We start from the raw sequence: 9421 nt of genomic DNA, 5'->3' as shown, positions 1-9421 counted from the left end.
CAATTTTTTGGACAAAAGGTAAATAATAATGGTTAAACAGTTCCGTTTTATAGCACAGAGATCTTTGAGTTTGTTTTAATATGATACTTCTTATATTATAAGTGTATATAGATTATAAAGGCTACACTTTAATGGAATGAATCAAGGCTTAATTTATTTTAGCAGTAATATTGTGAATATTATTAGAATTTAAAATAAATGTACTGTATTGTAGTTTATTTTAAAACGTAATTTATTAATTGTTAATGGCATTATTTATGCCATTACTCCAGTCTTCAGTGTCAAATGATCCTTCAGAAATCATTCTAATATGCTGATTTGATGCTTAATCAACTTATCGGTGTTGAAAACTGATTTTTAAAACATACAGAAACTTATGGCAAAATGAATGAGGATCTAATAAAACTAAGCCCAAATTTTAATAATCAATTAGTTATTTTAAAAAAGTGAAAAAAAACTATTTTAAGTGATATATATTAATGTAAATGTATGAATTAATGTAAAAATCATGTCACAACTCTTGTAGGTAACCCCAAACAACATTACCAGAGGATCTGGTTCTAATCTGTTGAGACAGTCTCAAATAGCCTACAGATCGCCAATAATGCTCCAGATTGGGGCCTGTCCAAGTGAGGAATCTGCACATTTACAGCAAGTACATAGAGGGCTAGTTCCGGAGTGCTTTCAATCTTAACTTTGGACATATGGGCTTGGTGCACTACTTTAAGTTGTATGAGCGAGTACCTTGCACACATTGATGAAGAGTGAACTTGCTAGAGGACAGAATCCCATGTGTTTTCTGAAAGCCGGTCTGCCAACATCTTCCTCATGAGCTAAAGTAAAGGACCTGCTGGGAGGAGTTTGCAAATAACATTTCAGGTCACAAACATACATCTTCCCCATCTCCCACTGGTCCGTTTTTTTGCCCAACACCCTCCTGTGGACCCCCCTTGTCGTCCATACATCTTAGGCTAAAATCCCCAGACCCATTTCTTTCTATACAGCCATACCAAAAAGGTTTTGCTCTACATGTTCCCATAAATATATGAAAATCAACATAAAATGAATTTTCTTCAACAATTACAGTGAAATTTTGCTATCCCCTTCCCCTCGTCCCATCAGCTTAGGAACATCTCCGAGGTGCCTCAATCTTCACCAAGTTGGACCTCTGCAGCGCTTATAATCTGATCTGGATACGCGAGGGGGGCAAATGGAAGACTGTATTTGTGACCACTACTGGCCATTATGAATATTTGGTCATGCCCTATGGACTCGTCAATGCCCCCTCCGTATTCCAGGGCTTTATGCACAAGGTGCTCCGGGAGTTTCAGTGATCGTCTACATGAATGATATCCTGCTTTACTCCCAGAGCCAGGCCGAACCTGCCACCCTCTGGTGGTAACACATGCATTCTAGTGATTATTGATCATTTTTCTAAGTTCTGTCGACTTCTACCCCTCAAGGGTCTGCCCACAGCACTGGAGACTGCTGAAATTCTCCTCAATAATGTGTTCAGAATTTATGGCATTCCTGAGGACATTGTGTCAGACCGGGGTCCGCAGTTCATCTCTCGAGTCTGACATGCATTCTTCAATCTCCTAGGTGTGACTGTAAGACTCTTCTCTGGATACCATCCGCAATCTAATGGGCAAACGGAAAGGAAGGTGCAGGAAGTAGGGCGCTTTCTACGAACCTTCTGCCATGGCCACCAGGATTCCTGGAACCAGTTCCTAGGCTGGGCCAAGTACGCCGAGAATTTCCTGCGACATCCATCTACTGGTCTCACTCCCTCCCAGTGCATGCTCAGCTACCAGCCTCCCCTGTTTCCTTGGTCAGGGGAACCCTCCGATGTTCCTGCCATTGATCACTGGTTCCGGGAAAGTGAGAGGATCTGGGACGCAGCACACCATCTGCTTCAGTGGGCAGTGCACAGGCAGAAGATGGCCGCAGACCTTTGAGCTGAAATACCCACTTACCAGACAGGCCAGAGGGTCTGGTTGTTCACCAGGGACATGAGTATATAAATATAAAATTCATCCCACTTTTCATGCCTCACCATGATCCTTTTGCTATTCTCAAAGAGCCTGGCCAGACGGAGGAGCCCCCTCTTCCTTTGATCCTTGAAGAGGGTACCATCTACAAGGTCAAAGAGATCCTGGAGTCCCGACGCTGTGGTGGTCAACTGGAATACCTGGTGGACTGGGAAGGCTATGGACCAGAGGAACGTTCATGGGTACCCAGAAATAACATCTTAGACCCTTCCCTAATGGAGGAATTCCACGCTGCTCATCCTTGATCGTCCTGCACCCCGTGGCAGAGGTAGACCACCACGATGTCGGGGTATTTGGCCCTCAGGAGCGGGCCGTGGAGGAGGGGGTACTGTAACGAATCGGCCAGGCTCCACCACCACCCAATCACAGAGATCACTCTCACCTGAGTTCTGAGCACCTGCACCTGTCACACATCCAATTACCCAATCACCAGTCAAGTACATAAGCACACACCTCAGTCACCATCAATGTCCGGTCTCGTATCTACGAAGTGGATTCTCTGACTTTAGCATTCTATGTTGCATGCCTGTATGAATTACCTCCTGTGTTCCTCCTTAGTGTTCTGTGTCTCCACGTTCTCTCCAGTCTCCGTGCTCTTGAGGTGTGTGCTCCGTCTGTGTCTCAATTCAATTCAATTCAAGTTTATTTGTATAGCACTTTTTAACGATACAAATCGTTGCAAAGCAGCTCTACAGGAATTTAAGTTTCCACAATATATTTATATATTGCAGAACCTTAATATATTTGACTTATGGCAAAATTTGGTAATTCTGTATGTTGTCTGAGCATTGGCATCCTCCGAAGTCCTCTGAGGGGTTGGCATCATCTTTCTCAGGTGTTCGGTCATCCCAGATCATTTAATAATAATAATTTGTTACATTTATATAGCGCTTTTCTAGGCACTCAAAGCGCTTTACATAGTAAGGGGGGTATCTCCTCGTCCACCACCAGTGTGCAGCATCCACCTGGATGATGCGACGGCAGCCATAGTGCGCCAGAACGCCCACCGTACACCAGCTTATTGGTGGAGAGGAGACAGTGATGAAACCAATCAGTAGATATGGGGATGGTTAGGAGGCCATGATGGTCAGAGGCCAATGGGCAAATTTGGCCAGGATGCCGGGGTTACACCCCTACTCTTTTTCGAAGGACATCCTGGGATTTTTTATGACCACAGAGAGTCAGGACCTCGGTTTAACATCTCATCCGAAGGACGGTGCTTTTTACAGTATAGTGTCCCCATCACTATACTGGGGCGCTAGGACCCACCCAGACCGCAGGATGAGCACCCCCTGCTGGCCTAACTAACACCTCTTCCAGCAGCAACCTAGTTTTCCCAGGAGGTCTCCCATCCAGGTACTGACCAGGCTCAACCCTGCTTAGCTTCAGTAGGCAACCAGTCTTGGGCTACAGGGTGATATGGTGACAGGGTGATATTTAAGGGTTGGATCCAGACTGAAGGTTGCCATTCCTAGTTACCACGGGATGTTAATCCCATGGCAGAAACAGAGAAACAAATAGAGACATAATTAGCATAGCTGCTGTTCCGTCTAATCAAAAATGATTTGTTCAACCCAAGCTAAAGAATAATAATAAACGTACATTTGATCAGATATAACTGCAGTACAAGATTATAAGATGCATTATGTGAATGCTTGGCTAAAGAGATGTGTCTTTAATCTAGATTTAAACAGAGAGAGTGTGTCTGAACCCCGAACGTTATCAGGAAGGCTATTCCAGAGTTTGGGAGCCAAATGTGAAAAAGCTCTACCTCCTTTAGTGGGCTTTGCTATCCTAGGTACTACCAAAAGTCCAGAGTTTTGCGACCTTAGGGAGCGGGTTGGATTGTAGCGTGGTAAAAGACAAGTTAGGTACGCAGGAGCTAAACCATTTAGGGCCTTATAGGCAAGTAATAATATTTTGTAAATGATACGGAACTTAATAGGTAGCCAGTGCAGAGACTGTAAAATTGGGGTAATATGATCATATTTTCTTGACCTGGTAAGAACTCTAGCCGCTGCATTTTGGACTATCTGTAGCTTGTTTATTGAAGATGCAGGACAACCACCTAGCAGTGCATTACAATAGTCCAGTCTAGAGGTCATGAATGCATGAACTAGCTTTTCTGCATCAGAAACAGGTAGCATGTTTCGAAGCTTGGCAATGTTTCTAAGATGGAAGAATGCTGTTTTTGTAACATGGGAAATATGATTTTCAAAGGACAAGTTGCTGTCTAATATAACACCTAGATTTTTGACTTTAGAGGATGTGACAGTGCATCCATCTAGTTGCAAATTGTAATCCAAGAGATTCTTTGTACTGTTTTTTGGTCCAATAAGTAATATCTCTGTCTTATCTGAATTTAATAGGAGGAAATTATTGGTCATCCAATCTTTTAAATTTTTTACACAATCTATGAGCTTAGATAGTTTAGAAGTTTCATCTGGTCTTGTTGAGATATATAGTTGAGTATCATCAGCATAACAATGAAAACTAATCCCGTATTTTCTAATAATATTACCAAGAAGCAACATGTATATTGAAAATAGCAGAGGACCTAGGACAGATCCTTGTGGTACTCCATACTTTACTGGTGATAATTGTGATGACTCTCCTTTTAAATGAACAAAGTGGTAGCGATCGGACAGGTAGGATCTAAACCATCTTAAAAACTGCCCTTGAATACCAGTATAGTTTTGTAATCGATCTATGAGTATGTCATGGTCTATAGTGTCAAACGCAGCACTAAGATCAAGTAATAATAGCAATGAGATGCAGCCTTGGTCTGAAGCAAGAAGCAAGTCATTTGTAATTTTAACAAGTGCAGTTTCTGTACTATGGTGAGGCCTGAAACCTGACTGAAATTCTTCATAGAGATCATTTTTTTGCAAGAAGGAGCATAATTGAGCAGACACAACTTTTTCTAAAATTTTAGACATAAACGGAAGATTTGAAATGGGTCTGTAATTTGCCAGGTCATTAGAATCTAGTTGTGGTTTCTTAATAAGAGGCTTAATAACCGCCAGCTTGAATGGTTTTGGGACGTGACCTAAAGATAACGATGAGTTAATAATATTGAGAAGCGGTTCTTCTGCTACAGGTAACAACTCTTGTTCTCCTGGTCATCTGTAAGAAAGGATTCCAAGTTACATTCTACTCTGATTTCAAAGGAAGACGTCTAAAGTTTGTTATACTCACCATTGCATCTCCATACTAACCATAACGACTCCTCTCTGCAAAAATAAAGATCTTTGTTTTTACTTACCATCTGTGTCACGCCACTTCTGTTACAAGAATAAGAAGCAGAACTAAAGATGATTTTTGTGAGCTGCCAGCATCGAAATGGATGGCGCACTGGCTTGCTTTTCTATTCGCAAGGTAATTGCAATTTTTTCAAAGTCAGTTTTAGCCTGTGATATTATTTACACACTGTTATATCTTTTTACTGAAGTTACCAATAACAGTTAAAAAAAAAAATCCATATCCGGTAAACAAATCAGCTAACTAAGTTAGCAAGCTCGTTCATTTGAGTTTAACTTTTGTTATTTTGCAAGCTAATCAAATGTCTGTGGTATATGCGATTATCCACTGAATTTTTTTTGTAAACTCTATGTTATAGATTGGGCTTTATTTTACCATTTGTTGTGCGATTTATTGAAATGTGCACTAAAGTTATGCTAACAGTTATAGTTATACCATAATCATTTTATTATTCTGTCAGAGAGAACTTTAAAGATTGTCTGTATTTTGTGGTTACCGTGTGTAGGTTGATACCAATATTTTGTAATGTTTCTGAATATTAACTATTGTTGTTGTCTGCATCAGTTGCTGGTGACGAAGTCACAATTGGAGGTTGGGTGATCGGTATTGAAGCCAGCTACTATCTTCAACTTACAAAACCAAGACAAAGCTACAAAGACACTGGCGTTTGTTCAATATTGTTAGATTTTTTTTTTCTTCCCAACTTTGTTCAGAAATTGTTCTTTCTTTTTACCTTCCACCCCACTTCTCTCTTTCTTTATTTCTCTGAAACACAGTAAGACCCCAATTAATATTTACTTGCCACGCCTAACATCCCATATTTCTCTATTATTATTACATTTTAGGCATTTCATTGGTGTGAACCATGAGAGGGAAACAGAGGTCAGACAATTGACGGCGGTGTCAAAGAAGACAGGGCAAGATTTTATAAAAACTGTATAAACTTTGAGTGGGACAGTATTTAGTAAGGTGAAGTCACATATTCTGCAACCAGAAGTCATAGCATGTGTTCAGTCCAGTCTCACTGGTGAAGTGGAAACAGTGTAATTAATAATGCTTTAATAAAAGCCTAATGTTTTAAAGCCATCTCTTGTCTGAGCATTTTGAATTCAAGTAATTTTAAGTTGTATTTAATTTTAGAATGTAAATTTTAAATAATTAGCTTAGCAGTGTTACAATGTTAAGTTCACATTCTACAGTACTTTAATACATTTTAAGTAATAAAGAGCTTATGAAATTACAGTTGGAATACTAAAATAACAGTTTAATGACAGTATTATACTGTAAAGCTTATTTTCTATGGCACGGTACTGTAATTTCTTTACAGTAATAAACTGTTATCGCAGATTACAGTAGGTACACTGTAAAATTACAGCATTATACTGGTGAATCTAGCTGCCAGTAGTTTATTGTAATTTAACAGTGAATTTTTTTACAGTGTGATGTCTGACTTTGAATTAATTGTGATTAATTGACTCAAATCTTTACAGCATTAAACAATTTTTCATTCAAGATATGACAAGATACCTGCATTAATGGTATGAAAATACAATCACGGGCAATGAGAGCTTGTCTTGGAAGCCAAATGCTTTGCTGAACTGAGCCCAAAGCATAGACAAGCACTTCACATCTGGAAAATTAATCGGTTTGCTAGATATCTGTGAGTGCAGCTTCACAAAGCACTGCAAGAGAGGAGAAAGAAATGACACACATTATATTTAAATTTGCAAACAAACAAAATAGTATTTTACATTAAACAACATGATTCAATAAAGAAGGCTTGTTGCCAAAATGTCTGATTGTGGATTGCTTTATTGCAAAATAAAAAGAAACTGCAATTTATTAAGAAGATATAGCGAGTGTGAATCCTTTATTTAAAAGTATACTAAATGAAATAAAATATACAGTATATAATTTTTTTTACATCCACAGTCCAACTTGACCACAAGCTATAGATTAGTGCCAGACATATTTAAAACAACAGTTCACCCAAAAATTAAAATTAGCTTAATTTACTCACCCTTGGGCCATCCAAGATGTAGATAAGTTTGTTTCTTCAAGATTTGAAGATTCTTAGATCCTCATACATCCTCATAGGCCTCCAGGGCAGCGCACGTTCCGGGAGCCCTGGCGGGACTGGAGACTCGGGGGGCCATGGCAGATCCGGTGACTCGGGAGGCCATGGCGAGACAGGAGACTCGGGAGGCCATGGCGGGTCAGGGGACTCGGGAGGCCATGGCGGGTCCGGGGACTCGGGAGGCCATGGCGGGTCCGGAGACTCGGGAGGCAATGGCGGGTCCGGGGACTCGGGAGGCCATGGCGGGGTCAGGGGACTCGGGAGGCCATGGTGGGTCAGGGGACTCGGGAGGCCACGGCCCTATTTTTTCGGACCGCCCAAGGGGTTCTGTGGCCTTGGCCCGGCCACACAGGCTGTGACCCTCTTACCCCCCCAAAAATTTTCTTGGGGAAGCTCCCCCCTGGGAGGCTCTGAGGAGCGGGCCTTGTGGGGTGCTCTTGCAGCGCGGCCTCTGTCGGGCGCTCTTGCAGCGCGGAGCTGGACGAAACCAGCGGAGACGCAGGAGGGCACATGCGGGGAGCCGGCACGGGGGGGCGCTCTGGAAGCGCAGACACTTGGGGGCGCTCTGGAAGCGCAGACACTTGGGGGCGCTCTTGAGGAGCTGAGCTGGATGGGACCAGCGGAGACGCAGGAGAGCTGGACAGCACCAGCGGAGACGCAGGAGAGCTGGACGGCCCCAGCGGAGACGCAGGAGAGCTGGACGGCCCCAGCGGAGACGCAGGAGAGCTGGACGGCCCCAGCGGAGACGCAGGAGAGCTGGACGGGACCAGCGGAGACGCAGGAGAGCTGGACGGCCCCAGCGGAGACGCAGGAGAGCTGGACGGGACCAGCGGAGACGCAGGAGAGCTGGACGGCCCCAGCGGAGACGCAGGAGAGCTGGACGGGACCAGCGGAGACGCAGGAGAGCTGAACGGGACCAGCGGAGACGCTGGAGTGCACCTGCGAGGAGCAGGCACAGGAGGGCGCTCTTGAAGCACGGATTCGCGGGGGCGCTCTTGAAGCGCGGATTCTCGGGGGCGCTCTGGAAGCGCGAGTTGCAGAGGGCTCGGGGAAGCCGCGAACGGCGGTGGGCTGGCTCGGGCCCGGACGCTTCCCAGACACAGGTGAATCCCCTCTCTCCAGCTCAGGCCGGTAGTGTCTGGGAGGTCCACGGGACGGTGGTAATTTTCCCCCGAGCCAGAACAGCTTGTTCAGAGTAGTGTCATCCCACGCCGTCGCCGCGGCGATCTTATAGAATCCCTCTGCATACTCGAAAAAAGGCTGACCTTCGCGGATCAGGGCGGTGAAGCGGGAGGCGGCGTCCATATCGCGGAGGAAAAAACAGGAACAAAATAAAACACTTTCAAAAACAAAAAATGTTGGACGCCGCTCACTGTTGTGGGTCCGGTATTCTGTCAGAACCCTCTCAGGAAACACGGGACGAGGAGAACAGGAGATTCCAAATATTCCTTTATTTTGGAGCCAACAGATAGACGAGGAGCTTGGGGAGAGACATAAATGACGTTCAATACTGGACACAGGGGCAGGGAAACACAGGGCTTATAAACACTAGGAAATCAACAGGGAAGAACAGAAACAGGTGCGGGGCAATTAACAGGGCTGGAGACAAATGAACTAATGAACAGGGAACAGGACAGGAACAGGAAGGCCAAATATGGACACGAGAGGAGGGGAAACACGAGACACAGACTGACAATCGTGTTACGCCTGTTTCACACATACTCAGTTTGCAGAACGTATGTGGAGCTTATTTTTTTTCCACACCCTATGTTAACAGATTAGCAGGGCTATTCGTTTAGCCTCATTTGGGGGCCGCCGGGCCAGATATCGAACTGAAAATTTGAAGTGGGCCAAGGGGGTGGGGGCCATCCTGATCTCTTTCTGACCTATAAAACATATAAAATTAGACCTATAAATTTTGAAATTAAATTGAAATTTAAAATCTATAAAAGGCTAACATTAGTGCTGTCTGTCAATCGATTTAAAAAAGTATTACTCTGTAATTAATAATGATTAATTATACTGTCATAAT

Source organism: Barbus barbus (assembly GCF_936440315.1).
Source record: "Barbus barbus genome assembly, chromosome: 19".
Lineage (NCBI taxonomy): Eukaryota > Metazoa > Chordata > Actinopteri > Cypriniformes > Cyprinidae > Barbus > Barbus barbus.
The sequence above is the reverse complement of the archived record's forward strand: the minus strand, read 5'-3'. Positions refer to the sequence as shown.